The sequence below is a fragment of the Muntiacus reevesi genome, chromosome 10 (genome assembly GCF_963930625.1).
Source record: "Muntiacus reevesi chromosome 10, mMunRee1.1, whole genome shotgun sequence".
Taxonomy (NCBI): Eukaryota; Metazoa; Chordata; class Mammalia; order Artiodactyla; family Cervidae; genus Muntiacus; species Muntiacus reevesi.
Genome location: NC_089258.1, coordinates 18,119,036 through 18,133,650, shown reverse-complemented (window position 1 = coordinate 18,133,650; position 14,615 = coordinate 18,119,036). Strand labels below are relative to the sequence as shown.

The 14,615-nt window shown below is 42.7% G+C and overlaps 1 protein-coding gene across 2 annotated transcripts in view; it reads right to left on the bottom strand.

Annotated features, from left to right (window-relative positions):
• The window catches only part of ROR2 (receptor tyrosine kinase like orphan receptor 2), a 240,980-nt gene that overhangs the window by 35,660 nt on the left and 190,705 nt on the right, over nt 1-14,615 (bottom strand). The gene's annotated exons all lie outside the window — the stretch shown is intronic.

The following is a 14,615-nucleotide window of genomic DNA, read 5'->3' as shown; positions in this document are numbered from 1 at the left end:
AGTGTTGCCGAAGGCTCTGTCCCATTGCACCCAGGGCAGAAGCAGGAAGAAACCACCCCAGGTTCGAATTCAACAGGGAAAACAGAGACTCAAGATACCCGAAATACAGAGTAGGAGGGGCTGGAAATGCTGCTGCCCTGGAATCTGGGGCCCCATTCAATCACAGTCAGGAGCTCTCCGCTAGTGACACAAACCATGGGGAAGAAGAGGAAGTGAAACAGACAGCAGTTGGGTGGGATTTGTGCGTGTGTGTGTGTGCATGTGTGTGTGCGCGTGTGCTGTTGGTCAGGGGCTGGAGGGATCCTCTCTGTTAAGATAAACATGCACACTAAAATTCCATAACACCAAAAATCCCATTAAGGCTAGAGAGACAAGACAATCAATCACCAGGAGATGAGATCACTGCAGACAAAGACAATTGATTAATCTGAAAAAGATTATAAAGGATATAGTGCTGTTCTAAATCTTTTGTCTTGATTTCTGGTTGGTTTCTTTTCTGTTTGTTTTATTTAAAGAAGTAAAAAGATGGAAAGATGGCACATATCTGTACTACTGATTTAACTGGATGAAAAATTATAGGATTTCTAGTGGACCCTGGGGATAAGTTTCACAGCCTGGGTGAAGGAGATAGGTAGAAGCTGAAGAGGCAGGAGGCTGTGGTTTTCAGGATAAAGATAGTTTCCCTTCACAAGAGAGAGTGGGTAGATATCTGTGCAGAGAGCTGTCACTAACTAGTGCTGATTACTATTTGTGATTATTATTAACAACATTATTAGGTTCAACCTTTATTTTCTGCTAGCCAACCCCCTTTTTAATGCAGTGAATTAAGTTGTACAAGAGAATTCTTATTGATGACACAAAGCCAGAAGGTAACTGAAATGTTAATGACAAAACCCTGGAAAGAGGCTAAATCAAGCAGGTGACATTCTGGATGTCATGGTTGTTCATTAACCACACAGGCCCAACTTGGGGAGACCTGCATTCCTGCTGAGGCTCCTGCACTAGATCCTGCATTTTTGAAGACAAAATGAGATCTGATCTGACAGTCTGAAGCAGTTGTTATGGTATAATCTGGACAGCCCAGATTATAGCAAACACATCGTTTCACTGTGTTCTGGCCAGAACCCAAGTAGTTATAAGTTGTTTAAGATTCAAATGCTTCATTAAGGTCTCATAACACTAAAAAGCACAGTAGGGCATATAAAATAGTCATCAAATCATAACTTAAAATAGCAAATGACATATTAGATTAAAATCACCATGATCTCTTCTTCTGATACAAGTTTAATTATAATTCTCATCTCTACACTGATGACAGTTTTTCCAAAGGCCTTTGACACTCCATGGCTTCCTGGGAGACACAGACATAGGAGTGTAAGGATCTGTGTCTCCAAGCTTACTAGCAGAAATCTAAAAGGAGCAGGCCTGGGGTTTTGAGGGCTAAGACTGAGTCATCTTTTTGGAGGACTGGCTTAAAAGCAGTTCTTCCTCCTTCCTCCATTTTTAGGGTATTTGCATACATCAACTTGGGACATCTCCTCTGATCATCTAAATATCTTGAAAGATACAGGAGGATCTTCTTCAATGTGGGAAAAAAAATATTAGTCAAGAAAGAGAAGACAGGGAGAGAACCACTCAGAGGAGAAAGTTAAGGAGAGGGTTCCTTACTTACAGAAGGAAACCTGGGGGGAGTTCGAGACTGTCCCATTACTCTAAATATAGACTCTCACTGTCTACTTCTTTTCAAGACTGTCTTGGTTTTTCACATTGAAGGAGTATGAAAACCTGAAATCCTTCACCATTCCAGTGAACAGATTCTCCTACACCCCTGATTGGTAAGTGATGGTGGCTTAGATGTAGTCTTTCTTGCAGGAAGGGTCCTTTTCTGAGAAATGCAGAATAGGGAAGATAACCTCCTTCTTGGTTTGCCTTCCATGTGGGCACAGAGAGGGTGATGTTAACCCTGACCCACGGGGTGGGGCACTGTGAAACCATCTACAGTAAGTCCCCTACATTGGAACCTTCAAGTTAGACACTTTCAAAGATTTGAACGTGCATTCGCATGTCTAATCATGGAACTTAGTTCACATATTTGGCATACACTGTCACAAGCATGCATCCTCTACAAGCGGTTGTGCTTTTTTGTACTTTACTATATAGAACTGTACAGAGTACAGTAGTATGGTATCTTTATTTCAAGCCCAGGATGTCTGGAAGCAAGGGCAAAAACAGTGGTGATGTAGCTGGTACAACTGTACTTTTCCAAGTACTGTACTGTAAGGTTGAAAATGTTTTCTTAATTTTTTGTGCTTATTTGTTTTTATGTATTATTTATATAGAAAATATTATAAATCTATTACAGTACAGTATTATATAGCCGATTGTATTAGTTGGGTACCTAGGTTAACTTTTTTGGACTCATGAGTGAATTGGACTTATGAGCATGCTCTAGGAACAGAACTCATCCATATGTAGGGGACTTACTGTACAGGTGTCAGATGGCTTAACCAGGGATGGTGCCAGCATTTCCCTTTCTGATGCTTATTCAACTGTAGCTAACAAGGACTGGAGAAATCCATTTGTGCTGGAATCAAGCCCCTTACACAGTTGATTTAATCTTTAAAGTACTCTTGATTATATCTGCTCACATGAAATATCCGTAATAGGTAAATCCAGAGACAGAAAACAGATTAGTAGTTGCCAGGGGCTGGAGAAGGGGAATTTAAGGAGTAACTCTAAATGGGTATAGTGTCTCCCGTTGGGGTGATGAAAATGTCTGGAACTAGAAAGTAATGATGGCTGCACAACATTTAAAATGCAGTCCCTAGGTCAGGAAATGCCTCCTGAGGAGGGATGGGCATGGTGAGACCAGGTGAACAGACGAGATAAAAGCAGGTTGAGGGGAGGCGGAGATGTCAGGCAAAGGGAAAGAGGGCCACACTCTTGAAAGCATCCTTTCAAAAGTACTAGCCATCACCCTCAGCTTTGTTCAGACTTAGGGTAAGACTTCCTCTGATTTTCTTCCACCCTGAGGTGCCCAATTTATATGGATTCTCTTCACTCTCAACCAGATGAACACTCACTCCTGAAGTCACAGCTTCCTCAATTTACAGAAAATGAAGGGGAAGCTAGTGAAGTGATCTAATCCACATGTGGAGTTCTTGACAGCTCTTCTCCATTTTATACCATCTAAACCAGTGGGGTTCAACAATGACTTCACATTGGGGTCACCTGGAAGCTGATAAAAATATTCACCTGCCCATCATGCAAGTAAGTGCCTGGGAGTTTGTCTAAAGCTCTAAGTGTGCAGCCTAGACCAAGAATCTTGCTTTGAAGGGCTGAGGAAAGAGAAAACCGGAACCCATTCAAGAATGAACTTAGAGCTGACCAGAAACAATACTGAGAAGCATTGCTGGAAGGGACAGTAGGCGTGGAAAGAATGCTCCTAAGTGACCAGCACCTACATCTGGGGAGTTCCAAGTACAATGGCATTAAAAGGCCTGTCCAGCTGGGAATGGACAAAAGGAAGGATCTCCACAGATATCATCCATGTCCCAACCCAGGCCTGAAATCAGCCTCCTTCATGCTCTACGGGAAACTCAGAGACCAAAACCATGGGTGGATAACACGGCAACTTCATACATTCATAGCTCCCTCCCTAGGCAGGTGAATAAAAATGAGCCCTCAGGAAGAAATCAGAAAGACAAATAATGAAGAAAATCTAATTTATACCCATGGTATCAAGGCTTCTGGTTCTTGATTCTGGTTCACGGTTCTCTCCCTTCCTATACTCTCCCCTACTTTGAAGGGGGGTGTCCCTTGCTTTTCCTAAAACACATCCATCCAGCTGATCCCTCATTGTGCAGTCAGCCAAGAACCTCTTGTCCTCAGATCTTTTCTATTTCTCATGGGTCAATTCTGTGCCAGAAAGTTACCTCTACAAAGGGTATTCTCCCATCAAAACAACCTCTATTCATTGCTAACCTCACCCCTAACACCACTGATCTCGGCCTACTGCTATGGCAACATCTTTTTTTTTTTTTTACATTAAGATGATTGAAATACATTTTGACATCAAGAATAACAAATGTTACTTTGGGGGGCATATTTCTTAATTTCAAGGCCACTTCTCTTTCAGTAGAATCATCCTGATAACTTCCACTTAAAAATTGGGATGTTGATGCAGGGATAAGTGCATTTATAGTTTTCTAATGGGAAAACTATTAGATTTACACATATTGTACACATTTCCTACTGTTGCTGTAACACATTAGCACAAACTTAGTAGTGTAACACAACACAAATGCACTGTCACACTGTTCTACAGGTCATAAGTCCAAAAAATCAAGATGTTGCCAGGATGGTATTCCTTCTGCAGACTCTGGGAGAGTCTTTTCCTTCCCTTTCCCAGTTTTTGGAGGCCACTTGCATGCCCTGGCTCATGGTGCCTTCCTTATATCACTCTAACTTCTGTTTCCATTATCAACATCCCCAACGAGTGGCTCTGACCTTCCTGTCTTTCTCTTGCAAGGACCTCTGTGATTACATTGGGCCATATGGATCATCCAGGAACATTTCCATATCAAAATCCTGAACTTCGTTCCATCTGCACAGTCCCTGTTTGATGAAATAAGGTGATACATTTCCAGGTTCAGGGATTAGGACATGGACATCACTGAGAGGCCATTATTCTGTCCCTCGTGTATATTTTTCTTTTACCTTGTCACTTTACTGAATTACCTTAGTTATGATAGTTTCTGAGTTCATTGTCTAAGATTTTCTTTATCGTTTCTTCAAATAAAAATAATACAGCCTTTTAGCCTCCAAAATTCATACTGCTTATATATCCTCTTGCTTCCTATTCAACATTAACGATCTCTGAGCTATTTTTAACACTGAAATGTTGCAGAGAAAATACAGATATTAACACATTAGAAAGCATGTATGCAACATCAAGATTTTATGCAAACATTTTACCATATTTGACTTTGTTGTTGTTGTTGTTCAGTCACTAAGTCATGTCCAACTCTTTGAGACCCCATGGACTGCAGCATGCCAGGCTTCTCTGTCCATCACTATCTCCCTGAGTTTCCTCAAACTCATATCCATTGAGTCAGTTATGCCATCCAACCATCTCATCCTCTGTCGCCCCCTTCTCCTCTTGCTCTCAATTTTTCCCAGCATCAGGGTCTTTTCCAATGAGTCAGTTCTTCACATCAGGTGGCCAAAGTATTAGAGCTTCAGCTTCAGCATCAGTCTTTCCAATGAATATTCAGGACTGATCTCCTTGCAGTCCAAGGGACTCTCAAGAGTCTTCTCCAACATCACAGTTCAAAAGCATCAATTCTTCAGCGCTCGGCCTTCTTTATAGATCAACTCCACATCCATACATGATTACTGGAAAAACCATAGCTTTGACTATATGGATCTTTGTCAAAGCGATGTCTCTCCTTTTTGATATACTGTCTAGGTTTGTCATAGCCATTCTTCCAAGGAGCAAGTGTCTTTTAATTTCGTGGCTGCAGTCACCATCTGCATTGATTTTGGAGCCCAAGAAAATGAAATCTGACACTGTTTCCATATTTTCCCCATCTATTTGTCATGAAGTGATAGGACTGGATGCCATGATCTTAAGTTTTTTGAGTGTTGACTCACAGTAATTAAAAAAATGAGACATTGTGAAGTGTAACTAAAGCACACCCTTCCCTTATTTCTCCAGAGAATGAGTATGCACTACTCGAATGCATATTTATATCATTTTATATTTATAGAATTTCCCCTGATAGACCATCTTTGCTATTTTTTTTTCACTCAAAGTCAGCTTGGGGTTTCTCTGTTGATGCAGTTCATTTGTTTAATTACTTCATAATATTCTACTGTACAAAGAAACCACAATTTCTTTATCCATTCCCAATTCAGGGGCAATAATTTGTTTCTACATTTTTGCTAGTACAGACAGTGTATAATGATGACCTGTATATATCTCATCCTGCACATGTATAGGAGTAACCTTGCAAGCATCCACCTGCACGCATTAGTGATAAGTCATAGGCCTTGAAATCTTTCATTTATCTATGTCTTAAAAGTACTTGAAACCATTTGTACTCCACTAAAAGTGTCTGAGTTAAAGTGTTTCCCCTATAACTTGGCCAGCATTTGGTATTTGGTTGGGGGGAGCAGGCTTTAAAATGTTTGTCAATATGATGGACATGAACTCATACTATTGTTTTAGGTTGCACCTTAAGAAATCCTCATGAGCTCAAGAATCCTTAGGAAAGTTTACTGGTCCTTGAGCCTCTCCTACTGTAATTATCTATTCAAATCTTTATATTTCTAACTTCTGCAGTTGATAAATTTTCTTTTTCCTTTCTAATGTATGCATTAAATGAGAAATTTCCCAAGGGTTAGTCATCAGATAAGTTAATTTATTTAATCTCTATATGGCCGGTCAGACTCTACTTCTCTTATAATTTATAAATTTGGTATGAGTTATTAAAGGTATGCTTTAATTGCACTGCTGTCACAAAACATAGTCTAGTGTGATGATAATTCTTTGATAACACTGTGATTTGCTTTACAGCCTAGTACAGTCAGTTCCTGAAATGCTCCACATTGATTGGCAAGAATGCATTTTCTCCAATTGTTCAGTGCAGGGGTTTATATATGCCCAAAAGATTAAACTTGTCAATTTGTTGCTCAATTTTTTTTTCTTTTTTTCATTTATTTTTATTAGTTGGAGGCTAATTACTTTACAATATTGTAGTGGTTTTTGTCATACATTGACATGAATCAGCCATGGATTTACATGTATTCCCCATCCCGATCCCCCTTCCCACCTCCCTCTCTACCCGATCCCTCTGGATCTTCCCAGTGCACCAGGCCCGAGCACTTGTCTCATGCATCCAACCTGGGCTGGTGATCTGTTTCATCCTAGATAATAAACATGTTTCGAAGCTGTTTTCACGAAACATCCCAACCTCGCCTTCTCCCACAGAGTCCAAAAGTCTGTTCTGTACATCTGTGTCTCTTTTTCTGTTTTGCATATAGGGTTATCATTACCATCTTTCTAAATTCCATATATATGTGTTAGTATGCTGTAATGTTCTTTATCTTTCTGGCTTACTTCACTCTGTATAATGGGCTCCAGTTTCATCCATCTCATTAGAACTGATTCAAATGAATTCTTTTTCACGGCTGAGTAATATTCCATGGTATGTATATACCACAGCTTCCTTATCCATTCTTCTGCTGATGGGTATCTAGGTTGCTTCCATGCCCTGGTTATTATAAAGTGCTGCGATGAACATTGGGGTACACGTGTCTCTTTCAGATCTGGTTTCCTCGGTGTGTATGCCCAGAAGTGGGATTGCTAGGTCATATGGCAGTTCTATTTCCAGTTCTTTAAGAAATCTCCACACTGTTCTCCATAGCGGCTGTACTAGTTTGCATTCCCACCAACAGTGTAAGAGGGTTCCCTTTTCTCCACACCCTCTCCAGCATTTATTGCTTGTAGACTTTTGGATAGCAGCCATACTGACTGGCGTGTAACGGTACCTCATTGTGGTTTTGATTTGCATTTCTCTGATAATGAGTGATGTTGAGCATCTTTTCATGTGTTTGTTAGCCATCTGTATGTCTTCTTTGGAGAAATGTCTGTTTAGTTCTTTGGCCCATTTTTTGATTGGGTCATTTATTTTTCTGGAATTGAGCTTCAGGAGTTGCTTGTATATTTTTGAGATTAATCCTTTGTCTGTTGCTTCATTTGCTATTATTTTCTCCCAATCTGAGCTCAAATTTTTAAAAATACTTAGTTTCAGTGTGTGACCACACGTTCGTGTGTGGTCTGTCATGTTTGACTCTTTGTGACCCTAAGGACTGTAGCCCAGCAGTCTCTCTGTCTATTGGATTTCCCAGGCAAGAATACTGGAGTGGGTTATTATTTCCTTCTCCAGGGGATCTGCCTAACCCAGGGATCCAACTTTGTCTCCTGCATTTCCTGAACTGCAGGCAGATTCTTTACTTGCTAAATCATCAGGAAACCTTTAGTTTCAATGAGATACATGCTAATTGATACTGCATATGTCAAATCAGTTCAGTTCAGTTCAGTCCCTCAGTCGTGTCCGACTCTTTGCGACCCCATGAATCGCAGCACGCCAGGCCTCCCTGTCCATCACCAACTCCCGGAGTCTACCCAAATAGTCATTATTAATTCTGTGAAGTTGAATTTGTATATTGGAACCTATGTTCCTGGGTGCAATAAACTTCAAGTTTATTATTATAGTCTTTATATCACTACTTAAGGCTTTTGTGTCTAAAAAACAATTTTGTTGGATGTTAATATAGTTACCTCAGAGTATTTTTGGTTAATGTAATTCTACTCTGTATTTTTAACTTTTAATGATTTTTATGATTATATACTAGACATGAGGGCTTCCCAGGTGGCTCAGTGGGTAAAGAATCCACCTGCAGTGCAGGAGATGCTGGTTCGATCCCTGAGTTGGGAAGATCCCCTGGAAGAAGGCATGCCAACCCACCCCAGTCTTCTTGCCTGGAGAATCCCATGGACAAAGGAGTCTGGCGGGCTACAGTCCACAGGGTCTCAAAGAGTCGGACACGACTGAAGCAACTAGGCATGTGCTAGACATGAATTCTGTAAATAACATGCAATTTAACACGCTAATTTAAAAGTCTACATGTGTTAACCTACGAGATTGCTAACTGAAAGATTTTATTTTTAAAGTGCTAATTTTGCTTTTTAATTCTTCCTTCCTGTTCTCTTCTGTTTTCCCCCCTTTATTCTCCCTTTACTTGTTCAAAAGTTACACTTAAGTAGTTAGCTTTCTTACTTTTTATAGGCATACCTAATTTGGCAAAGTCTCCCAAATACAATGAAATACAAGCACCTTGAAATGCTGTGAGCTGCAAACACCACCCCAACCACCAGAGCTTTGAATTATTGCTTCCCAATGTTTAGTTACACTCCACTTGTAAGCCCTTAGTGGTCCTTATTACAGATGGTTTTCAATAACAAAAAATATTTAGCTTTGCCAACTTGGTTAACAAGTTCTTTCCTTGCCAACACTGCCTGCATCTCATTCCTTTTCCCCAGGTTCAGCTGAGCTCTTCCTGATTCACATTTGCTCTTTGTGTAAAAAAAGGTTGTAAACACTCTTGGTCATGGTCTAAAATTATCTGCTGCCTTCACACTTGAATACCAGTTCAGCTGGGTACAGAATTCTAGACTGACAATTACACCACTGTCCTCTGTCTTTTGTGGTTTTGTTACAAGTCTTACCATTCTTTTGTGGATAACCTGATCTCTCCCCTCTTTGGCTGCTTTTCCTATTTCCCTCGTCTTTGCCATTCCAAAGTATCACTAGCTATGAACTTATTTTTATTTTAGCCTCAACAGGCCTCACTGCTATACCCAACATCTGAAGATGCATGCCTTCCACGAATTCTGTAAAATCCTCCATCAGTACCTCATGAAATACTGTTTCTCCCTTTCCCTTTTATTTCTCCTTTGAAATCTCCTTTCAGATATATGCTGAACTTCCTTATAAGAGCCTTCCGTGCTCTTCATCTACTTTTACATTCCCTATCTTTTTATAATCGTTCGCTCTGTGCCATCTACTATCCATCAAGTTTCTCATTTTATCTACCACACTTCTCATTTCTAGAAGGTCTCTTCGGTTCCATTTCAAACCCACCACTGCTTTTTCTTCCTTTACCTTTAATCCTTTCAGCTTCGTTGTTTACTAACTCATCACTCATCCTGGGCCTCTCTGAGTGTACTTTGTAATTTTTCACTGCAGGGCTGGTTTTTCTGTGGGAATCCCTTGAGGACTGGGTTCCTGAAATAGGCAGTGCCAAGTTTTTATGTTAGTCCTTGGGCTCTTGATTCTTCCACAACATTCTGGTAATGTAAATTTGGTTTCCCGAGGTGCAGGTCCAAGTCTGATTTCTTGTGGGAAAGGCTTCTGTGTGTCCCAACTGGAGCTAGGCTTGAGGCAAGCCCTCTCCTCACCTTCCTAGGCTAATGAGTGAAACTCTCCTCCTCTGTCCATGGAATTCTCCAGGCAAGAATACTGGAGTGGGTTGCCATTCCCTTCTCCAGAGGATCTTCCCAACCCAGGGATTGAACCCAGGCCTCTCATATTGCAGCAGATTCTTTACCATCTGAGTCACCAAAGAAGCCCATGTTAAGAGATAAGAAATGTAAATCCCTCATTTCCTAAAACCAAACTTGATTTTTGTCTCGACCCCTTACTTTTCCTGATTGAAGGAAATGTAATCCATCCAATTCCAGTGAAATCAGTAACTTTAGCATATTTAGTTATTTCATGTAATCTCAGAATCAGGATTTTCTACTTCTGGGTATTTTCTCTAGTGTAAGCTCTTTCCAGAGAAGGCAATGGCACCCTACTCCAGTACTCTTGCCTAGAAAATCCCATGAACGGAGGAGCCTCATGGGCTGCAGTCCATGGGGTCTCTATGAGTCAGACAAGATTGAGCGACTTCACTTTCACTTTTCACTTTCACACATTGGAGAAGGAAATGGCAACCCACTCCAGTGTTCTTACCTGGAGAATCCCAGGGATGGGGGAGGCTGGTGGGCTGCCATCTATGGGGTCGCACAGAGTCGGACACGGCTGAAGCGACTTAGCAGCAGCAGCAGCAAGCTCTTTCAGCATCGAAGCATGGAAGGATTTGATGTGTCTGCAGTTGCCTTTTGCCTGTACCAGTTTTTGCTAAGGTGTCCTCATCTTATTGATACCCCTCTACTCCAGAGTCCATGGATGCATCCACATCTGCCCCACGGCCACATGGTGACACGGCTTTTCACTGTTGGAGAGCTCATGTCATAACAGCATGACGTCTGCAGAATCCAACTCTTTATCTCAGATAAACCTTTACCCATGAAAATCGTGCCATTCTCTAAGGTTGCAAACAGAATGGAACACCTCAGTGGTTCCTTCCTCAGCAGCCCAGGACTGTCACAATTCTGTTTCCTTCCTAATCCTGGCTCCTGGGCATTTTTCCAACTCTCTTGCAAGTTCATCTAATCATTTACATCTTCAATGAATATTTTATTGAGCACTCAGATGAAATGTAAGTGAGAGGGTGGCCAAATAAATTTGGTCCACCATTATAACCATCATTCATTCATTGGGGGCCAAAATGAAGATAGAATGAAAGCTCTCAGAAGACGAAGCACAATACTACTTTTCCTCTTGGTGGTTAACTCCTAGCCAGCCACTTCATCTCTCAGCTTCATTTCCTTTAAGTGTGAAATATGGTATTTGTCCTAGCCATTGCCAAGTTCTCCTCTAGTTCACAAAGGCTTCCTCAAGAGTTGCTCCAAACGTCTCCAGCTGACACTGAACAGGCCGGGAGGAGCTAGGCACCTATGACTGAGAGTCCAGTTAAGTTGGATCTGGTCAGTCCTCCACAACATTAAGAGAGGAGAAGTCTTCCCTCTTGATTATCCAAAAGGGTTTCCCCTTCCTCACAGCGGAGTCACTTCAACAACTGATGCTAATGAATTCCATCTCCCCGGTACCCAGGTCAGCTCTCTGCTCACCCCTAAACTCTGCACAGTGAGCTCAATCCAAGCATGAAAACACACTAAAGGCAGAGGTAACAGGAGAACTCATTTCCAGAGGACACCACTCCTGACCTCACAGTCAGATCAGTGATGAATGATGATTTTTTTATCCCAACTGACCATCCACGTATTCACCAACGTGGTTAAATGACTAAAGTGTCTGAGGATCTGCCTGTTTACTAGCTTCCCAGGTCACTCTGGCTGGCCTGGGGAGGAGATAAGGAAAGCCATGTGTAGCAGGGTCACAAGGTCACAGGGCTTTGACTGGTGGGAAATAAAACAACCTGCCTGGAAGGGCAGGTGACGAGGGGACCCCGAGAGCTGCACAGAGGATATAAAGCTGCTTTTCCCAGAAGGAAGTATTTATAGGCCAATAAATCAGTCAGGGGCAGTGGCAGGGGCCACTCCCGCTTAGACGCTCCCACTGAGTTGTCTAGTGGTCTGCACGGAACCAGTTGCAGAAAGGGTGGGAGGAGGAGCTTACCAGGGTCAGAGGAGGGTATGAGATTAGAAAGAATGAGAATCAGAGACAATGAGAAAAATGGGGAAATGAAATGTAAAGGACCTGAGAGATGGAGAAAAGCATGTAAGAATGTTTGGAGGAGAAGAGGGTATTGTGGGGTGAACTGTGTCCCTCCAGTGAGAGAGTGGGAACCTGTGAATGTGACCTTACTTGGAAATTGAGTCATTGCAGATATAATCAAATTGAGATGAGGACATAGGGATGCGCCTTAATCAAATGTCTAGTTTTCTTTAAAGAGGGACATTTGAATACAGACACAGAAAAGATCACATGAAAACAGGCAGATACTGGAATGATGTGGCCTCAAGCCCGGGACCTGCATGGACTGCCAGCAAAACAGAAGCTCAGAGAGATGTGGATGGTTTCTCCCACAGAGCCTCCCGAAGGCACAAACCCTGCCAAAACCTTGACTTCGGACTTCTGGCCTCCACAACCATGAGGACAAATTTCTGTTGTTTACGGAACTCAGTTTGTGGTACTTTGTAATGACAGTCTCCTTGGAGACTACTATAGTGGGTTTGAAGAAGAAAAGTAGGAGAGAGAAGGAGGGAGGTCATTGGACAAACAGGGTCACACTGGGGTGCTGTAGTTCATGGGGTCGCAAAGAGTCAGACACGACTGAATGGCTGAACAACAGACAGTAGCACATCCTCTTAAAGGGACAGGGACACAGATGCACACACACGCGTGCACACACACGCATGCACACACACACACATGGATGGTTGGGCACAAGAAGACAGACCTAGACCCAGGAAGCCAGATGACACGGGCAGACTCAGGGAGAGAAATACACAGAAAAACAGGCAATGGGACTACACACGAGCTGCTGAATTCTCGGTGGCAGGGTTGCGGGGCAGGGCAGTCTTACAGACAGAAACACACACACAGATGCACACACCTGGGACAGACGTTAGGCAAGCACACAAGGACAAGGCCAGTGCAGTGTGGTGTTCAAACCCAGTGGGTTGAGAAAGGACGACTGCCTGTCTGTCACCTTCAGTAGCGACAACGATGGACGGTCCAGCCAGGCACTGGCCACCAGTTACCATGACCCAATCCCAGCTGAGGTGCAGGTCGCAGCAGTTATCCTGAAACAGTGAGAGGGGGACACTGAGAAGGAGAAGGAGAGGCAGAGAGGAAGGTTTGGAGCCCCACACTGGCCTCACCACTCCGAGAAGCAGGCTGCGTCCCTGCCCTCCCACAGAGCGGGCTCTCACATGTGTATATGAGCTCCTATGCCACCCAATCCACCTTGCATAGGACTTGTTCGCTTTGAAATCTCTTATCTGTAGGTTTGCGCTTTCTCCCAACAATGTTTAGTTTGTTCAGATCCTGGGCAGCCCAATGGGCTCAGAAAATTCTGGCTGCAGGAGGATCAAGGGAGCTCAATGATCAGCCTTCACCTCGAGAGTGGCCAGGGCTCAGAGCCCAGAAACTTACATTAGATTTTTCCAAGGAAGTGGTGCAACATTGGACACTCTCTGCTTACCGTCTAGGGGAACCCCAGATTTCCATGACCAGCCAGGGGCCACTCAGAGGGGAGGTGCAGGGGCCCAGACTCACAGCTTGAGCTTGGCCCCAAGTTCCCAGCCACAGACCTAAGCTAACTGTGTCTGCAAGTAGAGTGCTTTTTCAAGTTAATCCATCATCCTTGGAGACCCTCACTCTCCATAAACTCCAGGAAACTATCACACATATGCTCACACACACTCACACATGCACCAAGAGTCCCAGAATAAACCAGAAAGGCACCCAACACATATTCTAATCAATCCCTGCATCTAGGTGGATCAGGAACCTAGGAAACAGACCTCAGGCATGGTCTCCATGCCAACAGGGTGAACTCTGCTGATGGCTTTGTTTTCTCTGTCCCAGGAAGCTTCAGTTCAGCACCATAACATAACATGTCACAAATAGCAGGGGGCAGCCTGGTGAGTAAGGCATCAACTCCTGCCCTGTGATTTAGAATGCCCTTGAGATCACCTCTAATTGCAACACAGCTTCAAGTGCAGAGAGTCAGGAATTCCCCTTCTGGTTTCAGCCAGGATGATGAGCACCCTTCTCCTAAGGCAGGAGACACAAGCAAGCGGGTCTATTTTTGGAGGACGCAAGATGAACAAGATGAGCACCACCAGCCCAGGCTCTCAGAAATGATCCACTGCCCACACACATTCCAAAGTACTGATTTTACAAAACCGGTTACATATGCATTTAAAATACAGCCTTGGAACAAAAGAGCAAATGGTTTCCAGGCCAAGTGAACACTTTTGTAAGTATAATAATAATAAATAGTGTATCTAATATAGCAAAGAATATAAAACTCCTGTTAAAAACTATTACCAGAGTCCTAAGGCCAGCTTCAGTCCTAACCATGACAGTACTTTGGCATATAGAAATTTCAGGCAAATGTTTCAGCTGTAAATCACAATGCTTTTGTATTCTGTTTTTCCTTCTATATTGCTCTGAGATCTCCCTCTCTGA